At 41.1% G+C, this 19,082-nt stretch overlaps 1 protein-coding gene across 1 annotated transcript in view; it reads right to left on the bottom strand.

Moving 5' to 3' along the window:
- The window catches only part of SLC8A2 (solute carrier family 8 member A2), a 298,636-nt gene extending 280,385 nt beyond the window's left edge, over positions 1–18,251 (bottom strand). Inside the window, exon 1 of the mRNA XM_033955764.1 lies at positions 18,166–18,251. The gene's annotated coding sequence lies outside the window, so the exon portion shown is untranslated. The remainder of the gene's footprint in view (positions 1–18,165) is intronic.
- Positions 18,252–19,082: the final 831 nt, after the last annotated feature.

Genomic DNA, 19,082 nt, shown 5'->3' with positions numbered 1-19,082 from the left:
TGGGGTTTCATTATGTTCTGATTTCAATTACCCTAATATTGATCGAGTAAATATTACATCATAACATGGTAGGGATATAGTGTTCCTAGATGAAATACATGAGGGCTTCGAACAGCGGTTAGCTCAGGAACCGATAGGAGAAGGAACTATGTATTTCAGATCTAGTCCTTAGTGGAGCACAGGATTTGATGCAACAGATAACATAAGAACATAAGAACATAAGAACTGCCTTCTCCGGATCAGACCTTCGGTCCATCAAGTCCGGCGATCCGCACACGCGGAGGCCCTGCCAGGTGTACACCTGGCGTAATTTATAGTCCACCATATCCTTATATGCCTCTCTTAAGGAGATATGCATCTAGTTTGCTCTTGAAGCCTAGGACGGTCGATTCCGCCATAATCTCCTCTGGGAGGGCATTCCAGGTGTCAACCACTCTGAGTGAAGCAGAACTTCCTGACATTAGTCCTGAACCTGTCCCCCCTTAGCTTCATTACATGTCCTCTAGTCCATGTCAAATTGGACAATGTAAATAATCTTCTTTGCTCTATTTTGTCAATTCCTTTCAGTATTTTGAAGGTCTCGATCATATCCCCACGCAGTCTCCTTTTCTCAAGGGAGAACAATCCTAGTGTTATAAGTCTGTCCTCGTATTCCAGTTTCTCCATACCCTTCACCAGTTTTGTTGCTCGTCTCTGCACCCTCTCCAGCAGTTTTATATCCTTCTTTAGGTAGGGAGACCAATGTTGGACGCAGTATTCCAAGTGTGGTCTGACCATTGCCCTATAAAGCGGCATTATAACTTTCTCCGATCTACTCGAGATTCCTTTCTTTATCATGCCCAACATTCTATTTGCCTTCTTTGCCGCTGCCGCGCATTGTGCCGACGGCTTCAGGGTCCTTTCTATCAGTACACCCAGGTCCTTTTCTTGTTCACTCTTCCCCAGAGTTGCACCTGACATTGTATACTCGTATTCCTTATTCTTGTTGCCTAAATGCATTACCTTGCATTTCTCCACATTGAACTTCATCTGCCATTTCTCCGCCCATGTTTCTAACCGACACAAGTCGCTCTGGAGTTTCTCTCTATCCTCCTGCGATCTGATTGCCCGGCATAGTTTTGTATCGTCTGCAAACTTGATGATCTCACTGGATGTTCCTTCCTCCAGGTCATTGATATAAATATTAAAAAGGATCGGCTCAAGTACCGAGCCCTGGGGTACACCACTAGTCACTTTCTCCCAGTCGGAGAACTTCCCATTTATGCCCACTCTCTGCTTTCGGTTTTCCAGCCATTTGCCTATCCATCTTTGTATATCCCCCTCTATGCCATGGCTTTGTAGTTTCCTGAGAAGTCTTTCGTGTGGAACTTTGTCGAACGCTTTCTGGAAGTCCAAGTATATTATGTCCACCGGCTTCCCACTATCAATTTGCTCGTTTACGGTCTCAAAAAATTGGAGTAAATTCGTCAAACATGATTTCCCTTTCCTGAATCCATGTTGACTGGGTTTCATCAAGTCGTGTGCGTCCAAGTGCCGGACTATGCTATCCTTGATCAGTGCTTCAACCATCTTGCCAGGGACAGACGTAAGACTCACAGGTCTATAGTTGCCCGGTTCCCCTCTCGATCCTTTTTTGAAAATTGGGGTGACGTTCGCTATCCTCCAGTCGTCCGGTATCTGTCCAGTTCTGATTGTCAGGTTTGCAAGTTTTTTCAATAACTCTCCGATTTCAACCTTCAGTTCCTTTAAGACTCTCGGATGAATCCTATCCGGTCCAGGGGATTTGTCACTTTTAAGTTTGTCGATCTGATAGTATATCTGGTCTAAGTCCACTTCAACTGTGGTGAGGCTGTCTTCTATTTCTCCTGCAAACACTTTCTCCGCTTCAGGTATTGTTGAGGTGTCCTCCTTCGTAAAAACGGACGCAAAGAAGGAATTTAGTTTGTCTGCGATTTGTTTATCTTCCTTGATGTACCCTTTTCTTCCCTGGTCGTCCAGGGATCCCACTGCCTCTTTTGCAGGTTTTTTCCCTTTCACGTATCTAAAGAAGGGCTTGAAGTTTTTGGCCTCCTGGGCTATTTTTTCCTCATATTCCTGTTTTGCATCCCTCACCGCCTTGTGACATTTCTTCTGATCATCTTTATGTTTGTTCCAGGCTTCGGTTGTCTTTATGCATTTCCATTTTTTGAAAGAGTCCTTCTTTTCTTTTATGGCTTCCTTCACCTGTATGGTAAGCCATGCCGGTTCTCTTTTGCTGTTTGTTCTCCGATTTTTGGAAATCCTCGGAATGTAGAGATCTTGTGCTTCTGTGATAGTATTTTTCAGTAGGGTCCATGCCTGATCAACCGTTTCAAGTTTGTCCACCATCTTCTCGAGTCGTTTTTCTACCATGGCTCTCATGCTATCGTATTTACCCTTTTTAAAGTTCAAGGTGGTGGTTAAGGTTTTGGCATGTTTCCCTTTCCCGATGTCAAGTTTAAAGTTGATTACATTGATAACAATGTAGAAGCCACATGACAACAGTGATCATAACATGATCAAATCTGACTTAATAACTAGAGGGAGGACACTCAGGAAATCAATTGTGCTTCTTTTGTAATCCGCCTTGAACTGCAAGGTAATGGCGGAATAGAAATCCCTAATGTAATGTAAAGGAAGACCATGATAAAATGAGGAAAATTGGGGAAAAAAACCCTAAAAGACACAGCTGCAAAAGTTAACAGTTTACATCAGGCATAAATGTTGTTCAAAATACCATTTTGGAAGCCCAGACTAGATGGATTTCATGTAATAGAAAAGATGGAAGGCCAAATGATAGCTAGCATGGTTAAAAGGTGAAGTGGAAAAGGCTTCTGTAGCCAAAAGAACATCTTTCCAAAAATTGGAAAAAGATATGAAGGAAAAAAACAGGAGGCAGATTAAGTATTATCAAGTTAAATGTGAGGCACTGATAAGGAAAGCAAAAAAAAGAATTTGAAAAGAAGATGTCTGAGGCAAAAATGTGTAACAATTTTTTTCAGATACAATTAAAGCAAGAATCCTTTGAGCAAGTCAGTTAATTATGAAGTCAAAGAGGCCATCAGGAAGTGGAATGGGATGATTCATCGTGGCCATTTCATCATGGGACATCTCATCACGGCTGTGATGAAAAGTCCCATTATGGGGAGGTTGGGCTTCACAGTACCTACAGAGGATAGTCGACGTAGCAGCTCCGGCAGCTACTTATCTCCTCAGGACCGGGCTCAAAGGACGCAAGACAGCAGCTCCGATGGCAGAGGGTGTGCATAGAAATGCAGCAGCTCCAGTTTCTCCCCCAGGGTCAAAACACATCACATAATGACCAAACAAAAATGCGCAATGAATCTCAACGAATTAGGACGAGTCTTTATTGGCCCAATATGAGTCGTTTTTCAGCGCACAGTGCTGGCATCAGAGTCATTAGTTGTAGTAAACACCATACAATTGTCAGAATAGAAATATATTACAATGAAGAACCAATATCAAATAGTTTAAACGTAATCCAACATCTCGGACTATTTGATATTGGTTCTTTGTTGCAATATATTTCTATTCTGGCAATTATATGGCCTTTTCTACAACTGACGACCCCTGATGCAGGCACTGTGCACCAAAACATAGTTCGTGTTGGGTCAAAAAAGACTAGTCCCAATTCATTGAGGCTTGTGGTGCTATTTTGTTTGGAAACAAGATACTGGGAATGATGAACTTTTGATCTGACCCAGCTTGATTATTCCTAAGTTCTTATCTTTCACCTGCGTGCAAGTCATTCTGCAGAAAAACATGAATATGGCAAAAGAAACCCAATCAATTTATAAATACAATTTCTCTGTATTTGTTAGCAGTGACTGCATTCCTTATGAATGAAGCTGGACCATCCATGCATCCAAGAACCTGGACCTAGACCATCCAAGAACTGTCCCTGCTGAATCCTAGAGCTTGAAATATTCGCTTGATCAGTGTTTTTCATTCCTTAAAACACACTGCTCAACACTTCAATGGTTAAGTTGGTTCAGTGGTGTGTGTGTCTCTCTCTCTCATCATGAAACTTTAATGCTCCCTTTCACACTTGATAAAGCAAAGATATGTACCTATTAAAAATAATTCCCTCTTCTTTTTTTTCCCTGTGGTTTGTTTTGATATTCACGGAAGGCTGACTGACGCACAAAGATTTTGCCACTAGACTGAAGGATGGCAGCTGAAGTCAAGCAAACCATGCAGGGTTTTTCCTTTCTGGAAAAAGTCTATCAGAGTCCGACAAAGATTTACAGAACCAACAATGCATCAATTATTCTATCTAATGAGTGCCGGAAGCAGGATTTTTTTTTTAAAGAGACTATGAGCCAGATTCACTAAACTTACCGATCCTGTAACAATCGTTACCGGTTTGACTGGTTTTGCGATCGTTCGTGTTCCCCGACCTGATTCACAAAACTGCTGTCTGATGTGTTTCTCCGAGCACTCGCCTAATCTTCGATCCGAGCATGCTAATGAAGGGATTTGCCATGCAAAAGTAGGCAGCGATCGAATCACAAACCAGAAGAAGAAATGCCCACCCGAAAAAGAGCCACTGCTGAGGACCAGTCACTCACTATCCTTGCCGACTCTTCTGCCCTGAAATATCAGTATCGAGGTTACAATCCTGCATAAAACAACTATTAAAAATAACTATAAAATAACTATAGATATGCACAAGAACTCATTCGTGTGTTATATGCAGTATCATGTGTGCATTGTGAGCACGTGTGTTTATAGCGCATTGAAGTTCTGTTCAATACATGCCCGTAGTCTGCATACACAAAAAATATAAGGCACGGCGGCTGTCACAAATCTTTCCTTTTTAAAAATTACCAACTAGTAGGGCCAGCACTAGTAAACTGCATGACATGCGCAAATAAACCACGCCCACGAGCTGCATAGTAAATGGCGAAGTACAAGCGCATGAATATATTGCATCAAGAACCAACAAGAATGTGCATGCGTTTCGATCGCTCTTACAGCGATCCATCACTGTGTCCGATCAGATCATTTGCCTACAAACTCGGTTGTGTATCAGTCGCTCGGCAAAAATCGGCCAACAGCAATCCGGTCGGTAAATTTAGTGAATTGGACCAAAGGGACACGGAATGAATATGGAGGAGGAGGAGATAAGGGAGCAAACAAAAGAACCCAAAACACGTTTGCCCCTGCACGGAGTAAAACACAAAGATCAGTCATGAACGTTATTCCAAAAGTGACAGGAAAAAAAATCAAACACTTTCCACAGAAGACTGAGCAGAAAAAAACTTTAATCCTGTGAAAAAAAACAGGAGACGTAGCAACAACTACTAAGAACATAAGAACATAAGCAGTGCCTCCGCCGGGTCAGACCACAGGTCCATCCCGCCCAGCAGTCCGCTCCCGCGGCGGCCCAAACAGGTCACGACCTGTCTGTATCACCAGAAGGGGCTCCCTTGCCACCTTGGTTTCTCATTTAAGTCCTGTCTTCCTATCGAAGTCCTAACCCTCCGGTCTTGCACATGCACGACCTGGTTTGGTTTCTATACTCATTACCTGGTTAGCTTTCTATACTTGTGTTTCATCCCAGCTCCTCCCTCAGTATCCCATGATCCCTTTATCCTTCAGGAATCTGTCCAATCCCTGTTTGAATCCCTGTACCGTACTCTGCCTGATCACTTCCTCCGGAAGCGCATTCCAAGTGTCCACGACCCTTTGGGTGAAAAAAAACTTCCTTGCGTTTGTTTTGAACCTATCTCCCTTCAATTTCTCCGAATGCCCCCTCGTATTTGCTGTCCCCTTCAGTCTGAAGAATCTGTTCCTATCTACCCTCTCTATGCCCCTCATGATCTTGAAGGTCTCTATCATATCTCCCCTGAGCCTCCTTTTTTCCAGAGAGAAGAGCCCCAGCCTATTTTACTGTAGTAAAATATGTTGCATTCTGCTGACCAAGAAGAGAGTGAACAACACCAGAACCGGTCTTCTTTTTTATTGTCCATTCTGTACTGTGTGAATTTGTTTTGTATGTTTTTTTAACCTTAGTTCAATAGAGTTGATGGTTAAAAAAGGTCTGTGCGTTTCTCCCTTTTAACAGAAATGAATAGACCCAGCTGCACCAAACTCTGGGCTAGATTTTCTAAAACATGCTAACATGCTTAAGCAGGGTTGTCAAAATCCCTCCTCGGGGGCCGCAATCCAGTCGGGTTTTCGGGATTTCCCCAATGAATATGCATGAGCGCTATTAGCATACAATGAAAGCAGTGCATTCAAATAGATCTCATGCATATTCATTGGGGGAAATCCTGAAAATCCGACTAGATTGCGGCCCTCGAGGAGGGACTTTGACACCCCTGCATTAAAGGGAAAGGGGATAGGATTTGTATCCCACCTTTTAGTGGTTACCCATTCAAAGCAGGATATGCAGGTCCTTATTTTGCACTTGGGGCAATGGAGAATTAAGTGATTTGCCCAGGGTCACAAAGAATGCACATTAAATTATAGTAGGCCCCATTTTGCAATCAACAAAATTTTAAATGCAATAAATTAATTAAAACAGCACAAAATATAAAATATGCATAAACAAACATATCTCATAATATCAATGAAATCGCATATTTATAGCATGTTTTATTGTGTTTGTTCTGTCGAAACATGTTTTAGTATTTCAATATGTATGCATGTAATTTTGGAAACCGCATAGTTTTTATGCGGTATATAAATTTTTAAATAAATTTGCATATGTTAACATAGTAATGCACGTAAGTCTAGCCACCTGTAAGTAGAGAGGTGATAAGTATATTAGGTAACCCAGGGGGTCTCCAATCTTTTTCATCTTAAGGGCCGCAAACACCACCATCCCCAATGCTTTTGTTTAGCAACAGATAAATCTGCTGATGTGGCATTGTTTTTTGAGAAAAACTGATGTCAACTTTGGGTAGTGATTACACTCTCATCCTTCAGCGACTCCCCCCCACCCCCACCCCAGCCTCCAGTGGATTGACTATGGAACCCATTCAGTAAAAAGGAAGTGTGGGTCTGAACCTGTCTTTTCATAAGGCCACACAACTATGGAAGGTGGCATTCCACACTATAAACATATTTCTCTGCTTTGAAATGCTTTGATTGCTGAGTTATAAGTCTGTTTGCATAGCCTTTGTGCACTAAGAACATAGAACATAAGAATCGCCGCTTCTGGGTCAGACCAGTGGTCCATCATGCCCAGAAGTCCGCTCACGCGGCGGCCCTCTGCTGAATCCAGCACTACACTGGAGTCATTTTACAGACGTTTGTATACACAGAAATAGGCACTTATACAACTGCCTTGATTGTATAGACAGCAATTTTTTTAAATCTCAACACTGTATGTAGAAAAGGGGAATACAGCTACTATGCTATCATGATCTTATTTTTCAGAATATTGGAGTAAAAGCTCTCTATAAGCAAATTTTGCTCTGACGTATGCTTGTTTCATTGTAGCTTCTGGATAGCCTCTGTGCAGAAATCGAGCTTTCATATATTTAGCATGAAATTTAAAGTCATCTATTGAAGAACAGATCCTACGGAGTCTAAGAAATTGACTTACAGGCAAACTCCTCTTCAAGTGAAAAGGGTGGAAACTATCAAAAAGCAGATATGCATTACGAGTGGCAGGTTTCTGGTACAGTGTAGTAGATAGTTTATCATTCTGATGAAACAAATGCACATCTATAAAAAAATCTATCCAATTACAGTGGTGCCTCGCATAAAGAACGCCTCGCACAGCGAACGCTGCACACAACGAACTTCATGTCATGATTCATACAACGAACTTCGTTTCACACAACGAAGTCGCCCGAGCTTCCACGATCGCTGCCGATGTATTGCATCCTTCCGCGCAGGCACTGCAGGCAGCTGTTAGTCACTGCGCTTAACGCGTTTCACATAACGAACTTTTCGCATAACAAACTTGCTCCTGGAACGAATTAAGTTCGTTATGTGAGGCACCACTGTATTATGAAAAGTCATCGTGAATTTCAGATAATCTGTACGGGAATTCATCCACTCAAAAACACTTTGAAGATCTTCTTCAGTCCCTACCCAAATACAGAAAAATAGGTGATTTGAGAAGGTGGAGTTAAGAATATACTTCTCCTCAAATTCTGCAACAAAAGTGTAGGTACAGATGGGGCTAATGTCACCCCCATTGTTACCCCTTGTATTAGTTGAAAATAGTCTCCTTTGAAAAAGATGCAATTTCTATTGATGACCAAAGCTGCTAAATCCATTAGAAACTGAGCTGAAATACGTTGAGGAGTGCTCTTTCCATCAAGATCCTGCGGATCATTTCCAGAGCTGCTTCTTGTGGTATTTGAGTGTAGAGTGAAACTATGTCAAAGGATACTAAAATTGCATCTGGAGGTAATATCAGATCTTGTATTAATTGTAATAGATAATAATAATAATAACAGTTTATATACCGCAATACCGTTAAGTTCTATGCGGTTTACAATAGATTAAGCGAGGTACAAATTGATTGAATTTAAGAGGGGGGAAGAGGAGAGTTAATAGGACCAGAAATGCGTTGTTGAGGAGAAAGAGAGAGGAAAGGTGGGAGAGGGGAGATATGATAGCCGTATCTTGTAGTATCTTATAGATAAGACCTCCCCTCTTTCACTCGAGATTTTAAAAATATATCCACACATTGCGACTATGGTTCCAACTGAATCTCGCATAGCCACCTTTGGCCTCCCTCAATAACTGGGGGAAAAAATGAATTGGGCAATAGGCATCTACCCGATTCTATAAAAGGTAGGGGTGCCTATTGCCTAAGTTGGTGATGTTATGGGTGGAGTGTGACTTAGGCACTGCTAAGCATTATTCTCCGACAACTTAGGTACCTGAAATGTAGGCCTTTAAAACCCTCACCTACATTTCCAGCGTCTAAGTTTTTACATATGCCCCTCTAAGCGTGATTCTGTAAACAGCACCTAAGCATGATCAACACACAGCTGACGCTGGTCAATTTAGGCATCGTTTACAGAATCCGGGCCTATGTGAATACGAACGATGCACTGGCGAAAGATTCTATATACCGTACTGCAGCCAAGTTGCAAGCGCAACTTATTTAAGTTAACAAGCCAATTAGTGTCGATAATTGCCAATTAAGCCATTAGTGGCACTAATTAGAATTTACGCACACAACTTTCTAAGTGAATTCTATAAAGTGGTGTGCATAAATCCTAGTGTGGGGATCTCAAAAGAGGACGTGGCGGGTCATGGGCACTCTAAAAAGCTCGGCACACTGTTATACAGTAGAATATGCCCGATCCAAGCATTATTCCAGAGCCTAAATGCTAGTCATGCAGATGAGCGCTGCAAGTGATTCTGTAAACTGCGCTTAACTCTGAAGTTGGTTTATAGAATCGTGCTAAATGCTGACTTTTCGGCATTGTTGGTTTTTTTTTAGGAGACATATAGAGAATTTACACTTTTTAAAACCGGTAATTGGCCGAGACATAGGTCGAAAAAGCTCCGCCGCAAGATCGAAGGAGCGGGGCCTGAGCCATGCGGCCGACCCGGTCGAATCACCGGAAGAAATTTTTTTTTTTTTTTTTTAAATAAGAAACCGAATAAAGAAAACACACGATAAAGAGTAAAAGAACTCAAAACTGCGGTGATTAGAAGGCAAAGAACACGGGTTCAATTAGCGCAGAACTGAAGTAAACTTCTCAGCTCCGCGGAAAGAAAAGAACTGAGGAGACACGCCCGGACCATCGGGCGGGAAGGCAATGGCGCATGCGCGGTGCGGGCATCTCGAAACTTCTGAAGTTTCTGCAAGCAAGACATGCTTGTGAGACGTCCGCATCGGGGCTCTGTCAGATGACATCACGCACTAGTGAGAATACCTGCCTGCTTGTCCTGGGATAATGCTGACTTTTCGGCATTGGGTTTTTTTTTTAGGAGACATATAGAGAATTTACCCCAAAATGAGCACTAAGCTAGTGCAGAGCTACTTTTACAGAATACTAGCTTAGCACAGATCATCCCAGCACCTATATTTGGGCCCCATTTATTAAATTTACCTTATAACTGATAGTATTCTATAAGTTGCATGTTAGAACATAAAAATAGCAATACTGAGTCAGAACAATGATCCATCTAGCCCAGTTTCCTGTTTCCAACTGTGGCCAATCCAGGTCACAAGTACTTGGCAGAACCCCAAATAGTCGCAACATTCCAGAATCCCAAAGAGTAACAAAATTCCATACAGAATCCCAAAGAGCAGAAAGATTCCATGCTACCATTCCTAGGGCAACCAGTGGCTTCCCCCATCTCTATCTCATGTGTATCTCATTCTGCTCATGTGTACACTTATCTGTAACATATGTACTAGGTAAGATATGTGCATATTTACAGAAGAACACCTAGGTTAAAATTTGGCATGTACATTGCACACACAACATATACTGCATGTCATTATTCTCATGAAATTCACACATCATTGGTACATAACTGTTCACAGTGACAGACTCTTCCCTTTATACCAGTTCCTATTTATTTTTATTATAATGGTGTCCTCAATCTTTCACAATTCCTTGGGAATTCTTTAATAAAACTCCTACATCTTCTCTCCCAGCCGTCTCTCTATATATCACTGCTCTAGCTGCCTTCATCCCAGAGATAAATGGTACCTTGTGAAGAGAGGGAAATAATAATGGATAATTGACAAAGATAAAGTGAGTATCAGGGATCATCATACCATATCTCTATTCCATTTCATGATCACAGGCTTAGCAGGCTTCCTGCCTCCTTGCTCTCGGGCCCTCCTCTCGGGGGAAGAGTGTGGCGCAGTGGTTAAGGTACCCTGAGGTTGTAGGTTCAAACCCACGCTGCTCCTTGTGAGCTTGGGCAAGTCACTTAATCTCCTCCCCCATTGCCCCACTAGATAAGATTGTGAACACACCAGGACAGACAGGGAAAATGCTTGAGTATCTGAATAAATTAATGTAAACTGTTCTGAGCTCCCCTGGGAGAGCAGTATAGAACATTGAATAAATAAATAAATAAAACACAAAATATAAACAAAGAGGTTAGAAAATACTAGAGATGGGCCATTTGTTTGCAATGACATTGGACATGTCAACAACAAAGTCTATATCACTGCATGTCGTTACCAAACAAGTTTCAAGTTTTATTTTAGTTTGATGAATTGCTTATTTAGTTCTACTAAGCGAGATACAACATTAATAAAAATATAAGCATATATTTAGACATACCATTTCAAATTTTAAATAATGGGTTAGACAAATAGACTTACAGACCAATCAATACACAAGGTAAAAAGGAGCAGAAGAACTACAAGTCAGTGCTTTAGCCCTTTCAGGACCAAGGGACATATTTGTCCCATAACTTTAAAATCCTATAAATTTTGATTGGGATAGTCTACAGTTCTAAATTTGATATGTACGGATTCCATATGATACTGCCTTTATGTAAACAAACTGGTTCCGACATTCATTCATTAGCGTCGTTGCCAGATTGACGAGAAGATTCACTTGCCACACTGTCCATAAGCCAGAAGTGTGATTTTTTTAAAAAAAAATAATGATATTTCACCAAAAAAATCAATATTTTGGCATCTGCAAGCCCTTTTTACCATAAAAATGTCGTCAAAACCACAAAAATTGGCCTACGATCCTTATGGTCCTGAAAGGGTTAAAGTACAGAGGAGAACCATATATGGAAAGAACATTAGGAAAGGAAGAGTGAGAACCAAGAAGAAAACCAATATAAAATTTGGACATAATTTAAAGAGTAAAAGCATCTTTAAAAACAAAACTCTTTTAAGTTACTTTTAAAACGAGTCAAATCATTTTCCTCTCTTAAATGCTGAGGCAAGGTGTTCCAAAGTTGCGGAGCCATCACTGAAAACATATCATGTCTTTGAGTTCCAATAACTTTCAAAGAGGGGACTACTATAAGCTTTTGATTAGTGGACCGGAGAGAACACGAAGTACTATAAGGGATAAGTAATTTATTAATGAATTGAGGTTCATTAGTGGAAAGGGTTTTAAATACTAAAAGTAAAATTTTAAAAGTAATACGATGGTTAATTGGGAGCCAATGAGATTTAATCAGAAAAGGTGTTACGTGATCATATTTTTTACCGTTATGTATGAGTTTAACGGCAGTATTCTGAATTATCTGAAGATGCTTCTTTTATTTTTGCGCGATACTTATTAATAAAGAGTTACAGTAATTGATTTTTGTAATAATTAAAAAGAGTGGATTAATATAGTTAGCGATTTTGACTCCAGAAACTTAGAAATCGAGCGAATTACTTATGTGTTTGTGGATAAGAAAGTTTATCATCGATGATGACTCCTAGTATTTTTAATGAAGTTACCAAATCCAAGTGAATATTATCCAGGGTAAAAGGGGCACTCAGGCTTATTCCTTTCTTCCATGGAAAAAGTAAAGCTTTTATTTTCTGTATGTTTAAAGCTAACATGTTGGAATTTAGCCAATGTTTAACCCTCTCAAGCTTTTTATTAATCTCAAGTATTTCCTCCTTATTTTCCGGATTTAGAGGGTATAAAAGTTGAATATCATCAGCATATGTAAAGGTGGTGAAGCCTATAGACTGACATAGACTTAGCAGAGGTAACAGAAAGATGTTGAACAATAATGGAGATAGGATGGATCCTTGAGGGATACCATAGTTAAGAGTGTAAGGTTTGGAGACAGTGTCGTTAAAGATAACTTTAGATGATTGATTGGAAAGAAAAGAGCTGAACCATTCTAGTATTTGGTCACAGACGCCTATGGACACAAGTCTAACAAGAAGTAAAATATGATCAATAGTGTCAAATGCTGCTGACAAATCCAAAGAAAAGAGAATGACAGAGTTATGATGATCTAGGTGATATAGTATATTTGTGGTCAGACCGATCAGCGAGTACTCTGTAGAGTGATTTTTCCTAAACCCTGTCTGATTTGGATGTAAAACATTAGTTGATTCGACAAAATCTGATATTTGATCAAATACTATTCTTTCTGTTAGTTTAGCTATAAACGAAATATTAGCAATGTGGTGATCATTTGAGGCATCCTCAAGGCTAGATTTATAATCCTTTACTATTGGGAAGATTGTGGCAGTTTTCCATGACAGCGGTAATGAACCAGATTTAAGGTTATTTAGGATAAGAGTATGTATAAAGGGCCCGAAGCATGGAAAAAAAAGGCATTTCCAACACAGGAAAGCTAGGGACCTCCCTCCACTTCCAAATCACTGAGCTCTGGAACAACCTTTCCTCCCCTCTTCGGAACTTCAGCTCTTTCCAAGTTTTCCGCAAACATCTGAAAACCTGGCTTTTCTCAAAAAATGTAAGTCTCCCTCCAACTTAGGAATCAAGGAAACTCTTATATCTTGGCATCCCAAGTCCTCTAAATTTTCTTCACACTTCTACCTCTAACCCTCTGTTGTAGTTCCTTCCTATTTCTCCTACTGTAAACCGCTTCGAGCTCTACGAACGTGGAGATGATGCGGTATACAAACCTAAGGATTAGATTAGATTAGATTAGATTAAGATGGACGGGGGAATAATCTCTGATCAAGAGCCCTTTAAATTGACTCTTTGGAAAAGGCGTTCAATGTCAGATGACGAAGGAAGATTGAAAGTGGAACATTTAGCGAGAGGTAAGTGGCAGTCTTTTGGAATACTAGGGGGATCTCTAGATGAAGTAAGATCACATTTTTCCCATAAGTCACAAATCTTTTTACAAAAGTAGTCAGCAAGATCTTGGGCTGTTGGGCCAGTCTTAAGACTAATGCCTTGTTTCTGAGAGATAGGGGCAATGGATTTCAAAATAGAGGAAAGCAGAAAAGCATGGCTTTTTCCCTCTAATTCTATAAAAAGTCCCAAAAATTATGCATGAAATTTTGGTTGTTGACCCAAATTGATCATGCCATTTAATTTCCAAGTTTCCAGATCTCTCTATCCTGTGCCAAGACAGTACCTACTGGGTGGCTTATAATCTAAAACAGCTGGATCAAGGGATGAAACATAAAACTAAAAAATGACATGAAATTGAGGGTAAAAGCTAATTAGTGTCAATTATTAGAATTTTAACAAGCAATTATTGGTGTTAACTAGAATCAATTAAGAGTTGTGAATGTAACTTTAGGCACAAGATCCATGGCTAAATTTTACATGAAATCAAACAAAAACAAAAAAAACGGAACAAAATATTTTTAAATGCCTTTAGACCAAGAAGGTGCTCAGATTCCATGAGTGGAACGGAAATTCTCAAAGCAGAGGACAAACCCCTATAGAGACTTTCACCGAGTCTATCACTGCACCAACTTCTAAGGTAGAAAGGTAATTAAAATATAGTCCATTGTGACGTAAATGTGTAAAAGTCCATAAATATAAATAGATTTTTTGATTGTCACAGGAAATGAAAAGTTATGGGTGAAGAGTGAGGGAGAATTTAAAATTGGAGTTACATTCAGCACAAGCGGGTTCTCTGAAGAAGCCATTCGGCGAAACGCGTTATAACCCTGCCGGATCATGCTGTATGGACACTTAAGTTAAGTTGACCTTTTTGCACTCGGTTGTTCTACTTAGAATCAAAATAAGGATAAAAAGAAATAATCAAAAAATCAATTTATATTTATGGACTTTTACACATTTACGTCACAATGGACTATATTTTAATTACCTTTCTACCTTAGAAGTTGGTGCAGTGATAGACTCGGTGAAAGTCTCTATAGGGGTTTGTCCTCTGCTTTGAGAATTTCCGTTCCATTCATGGAATCTGAGCACCTTCTTGTTCTAAAGGCATTTAAAAATATTTTGTTCCGTTTTTTTGTTTTTGTTTGATTTCAATTGCTTTTTGGGACATCATTTGTGTACTCTTACTCAGTTGTTATATTGTAAATTTTACATGAGTCATAAATTATTAGAGTCTCTGCGCCTACATTTAGGCATGGGCATTTGTACCATATTTTCATTGGTGCAAAAGACTGAGCCTAAATTTAGTTGCATTTCCTGAGCATAAGTGCTAGTCTATAAACTGTGCTTAACTTTAAGCTCAGCTTAATAGCAATTTTTTCAGCGCCAATTTTTTGGGACACCATATATAAAATTTAGCCCTCTGTGTTTTGCCATTCATTACTGAAACACTATGCACTATTTTGGAAACAAATACAGAGAAATTGCAACAACAACATGGGCAGTAAGACCCGCATAATAGAGAACCCCCTAGTCAGGAAACCCCAAAGTCCATTATAACCAATGAGAAAAGACTTGCCCCTGGCAAGTAGCATAAAGTGTGTGGAAAGAAAGAGTCAGAGACAAAGCACCTGAGTGGGAACAGAGAACACCCACTTTCTGACATAGTGCGCACTCTTTCCACATAGTGGATAATTCTCTATAGATCATCTAAAGTTAGACACTGTGATGATGTGTGCTAAGCGTGAATTTTTTAACAACAGTTGGGCACACAATTGTCCATTACAGAATACTAGTGTAAGTCCATATTTATACATATAATTTTAGGCACTAGCACAGGGATCTCAAAGTCCCTCCTTGAGGGCCGCAATCCAGTCGGGTTTTCAGGATTTCCCCAATGAATATGCATGAGATCTATGTGCATGCACTGCTTTCAATGCATATTCATTGGGGAAATCCTGAAAACCCGACTGGATTGAGGCCCTCAAGGAGGGACTTTGAGATTCCTGCACTAGCAGATGGCTGGTGTAAATGCTCATGCCTAACTGTAGGCAGTTAGGTGCTTAAATGATTGTATTCTATAACTCATGCACTTAACTGCCTGGCATACCCTTGAAACACTCATGCCCCTTTCCAGGTCCATGCCCTCCTTGAAGTTGCATGCTGTAGAATTTGGGTGCACACCTTATAAAAGTCCGACTAAGAGAAGTTATACGAGGAGTGTTCAATAATTTATCTACCTCAGTGAAAAGGGTTTTCAAAAAATTGTTGTGTTATTTTTCAAGATAGTCCCCTGATAGTTCCATACACTTCACCAACTTTTCCTGCAATGACTTTAGCCCCTTTGAAATGAATTCTTCTGTTTGACCTTCAAACCAGGACATCACAGCTTCATTGACGTCTTCATCACTTGAAAACCATTATCTATGGAGAGATTTCTTCAAAATTCAGAACAGGATATAATCCAAAGGAGCCAGGTGGATGGTTCAGTTGCTGAAACCCATTCTCAGATGGCAGCCTGTGATTGTCATAACATGTACACCAGTGAATTGTTGTGAAGAAGCAGAACTCCTGCTGCAAGTTTTCCTCGTCTTTTCTCAATTAACTCCAACAAAGCGATCATTGCGTTGGTGTAACTCTCCCCAGTTATGGTTGTCTTGTGTGGCATGAACTCCAGAAGCAATAGTCCTTCATTATCCCAAAAGACAGTTGTCATGACTTTGCCTACAGATTTTTTTTGTCTTGAACTTTTTTGGGATGGGGATGACTTGCACTTCCACTGCATTGACTCCATTTTTGACTCAGGATCTCTATGATAGATCCAAGTCTCACCTCCAGTCACCAAACAATGAAACAAATTAACTTCATCTTCACAGAGCATCTCCAAGTTTTGCTGACAGCACTGGAGCCTCGTGGCCTTCTGACATGGTGTCAGATTTCTTGGAACCCATCCAGCAGTTTATGTTGCATCTGTTCCATCATTCTACAAAGTAAAATTTTTGAGCAAGCAGTTTAAGTGGGGTAGAGAGTCCATTGAAGATGACCCTCACACTGGACAGCCTGTGGAAGCAACTTCAACAGAAATGTGCAAGAAAGCTGAGGATTTAATTTTGTCAGACAGACAAAATAAGGTTTCCTGAATAGTTGAGTAAATGGGCATCTCAGTAGGTACAGTTTGGAAAATAATTCATGAAAAGTTGGGCATGTCCAAAGTTAGTGCAAGATGGGTTCCAAGAATGCTAATGCCATGTCAGAAGGCCACGAGGCTCCAGTGCTTGAGGGGTAGTGGGGTGAGAGGGGGTCAGTGATCACTGGGAGAGTGTGAGAGGGTTATACATACATTCCTCCAGTGGTCAGTTTGGGCACCTTTTTGGCACTTATTCGTTATTAAAACTGATCTAGCCACTTGTAAATACGTTTCTTGCTACAGTTGACTCTAGTTCATAAGTGTCTTCCTTGTGCGGAGAGAGCATGCACAGACCATCGACAGGCAAAGAGATGATCTGCGCATGCATCAGGATCGCTATCCAGCGACCAATGTCGTCGGTAGGGGGCATTCCTCCGATCGCCCCTATTTGAATACAGGCCCGTTGTGAATCAGTCGGCCTGCGTCGGATCAGAGCGGAGTGAATCGGGAAGGTTAGTGAATCTAGCCCAATGTACTTATCATTGTATTGTGACTGGCGGTTCCAGTGCTTTACAGCTTGCCTTGCCGCCTGGGCATTAACACCCAAAATACAACACACAAAATACAACACACAAAATCAAAGAACTCACCCCCACCCCACCTCAGGTTTCACTGGTTTTGGCTTCTTCAGGAGGGGACTCCCGCTTAGAAAAGAAATCCAAAGCCACTCTAAGTGCTGCATTGTCACTGAGTCTTTGTGTTGTATTTTAAAATTGGGTATTAATGTCTAGGTGGCAAGGCAAGCTGTAAAGCACTGGAACCACCAGTCACACTACAAAGATAAATACATTGGATTTATATATATAAAGTGGTGGACAATAACAATGAAACAGTGTGACATGGAATGGGTGGTTGGTACTGATGTAGCGATGATGGTCCCATGGTAACCCTTGCCTATCCTGTGGCATATTGGTTATGGGACTGAGCACATCATATTAATCAAAAAAAAATTTTTTTTAATTATTTTGAAAGCAGTTGTGGCACATTCAAAATTGGAGTTGTATTTTGTGAGGATACATATTTATTGGGGATATCCTGAAAACTCAGCTGGCTGGGTGTGGCCTAAAGACTGGGTTGAGGACAGCTACTGTAGGGTAAAGTGAAAAAGCCCTGAAAAAATATATTTTATTTTTCCCCCTTTCTACCTTTTCCCAATGGTCTGTAGCTGCCTGGAGGAGGCACCAACAGTTTGCAAGAGAAATGTATAAGGATTAATATTATCCTCCATAGCAACCGGAGATACGTTACCGTAACTTGATCAGTCACAGTTCCCACTGATGCACCCCCTCTAGCTCTCCTCCTGTCCCCCGCAGCAGCTCCCTTCAATCTCTCAGTTCCTCAGCCGCTGCTGCCATTGGATCATAGATGCAGCAGCGCCAAAGGTCAAGATCAGAAAAAAGCACAGAACCTCCCAGGCGCACGCTGATGACTCTGCAGCATCCCGCCTTTCGCAGAAATAGGAAGTGTGTGTCTTGGGGGGGGGGGGTACGAGTTGTCAGAACATAAGCGGTTCGGTGGTCCTTCCCCCCCCTCAACCCCCGTACCTCTTTGACTTCGCCAGCGCGAGCAGCATTTTCAACCTGCTGCCCGCGCCAGCCTCTGCTTTCCTTTGTTGTCACTTCCTGGTCCCGCGACCAGGAAGTGACTTCAGAGGGAGAGCCGAGGCCGGCGCGGGCAGCAGGTTGAAAATGCTAGCCGCTGCCTTCCGATGACTGCAGCAGCAGTTCGGATTGGAGACAGAGCACCCTACATCCAGTGGTCATCATTAAAACTGGTACTGTACGTAGTTTTAATGATGACTGCTTTTCTGTTCTGGGGAAGTTCGGGGAGCGAGACTGAAAACAGCAGTGTCTTGGCTAAAGTGGGCATCGCCAGTACCACTGCTAAGATAGCACCCGGGGTGGTCCACTGCTGATCTCCCGTCGGGCATATCCAGAGGATCCGGACAATCCGTGTTTTACCCATGTGGTTTTGTGTTGAGTTGCTAGGAGTACAGAGTGCTGAAACTTTACAAACTGGATTTGCAAGTCAGTGTATGTGGTTGGCTGGTAACTGCAGAACCAGCCCCTCCACTGCAAAACTTAAATTTTTAGTAAATGTGCACATTAGATAGATAAGGGAGAAGGAGATAGCACCATGCGCCTCTAAGTCAGGCTCTTATCACC

This window comes from Geotrypetes seraphini, chromosome 8 (genome assembly GCF_902459505.1).
Source record: "Geotrypetes seraphini chromosome 8, aGeoSer1.1, whole genome shotgun sequence".
Lineage (NCBI taxonomy): Eukaryota > Metazoa > Chordata > Amphibia > Gymnophiona > Dermophiidae > Geotrypetes > Geotrypetes seraphini.
This window is presented reverse-complemented; position numbering and strand designations above follow the sequence as displayed.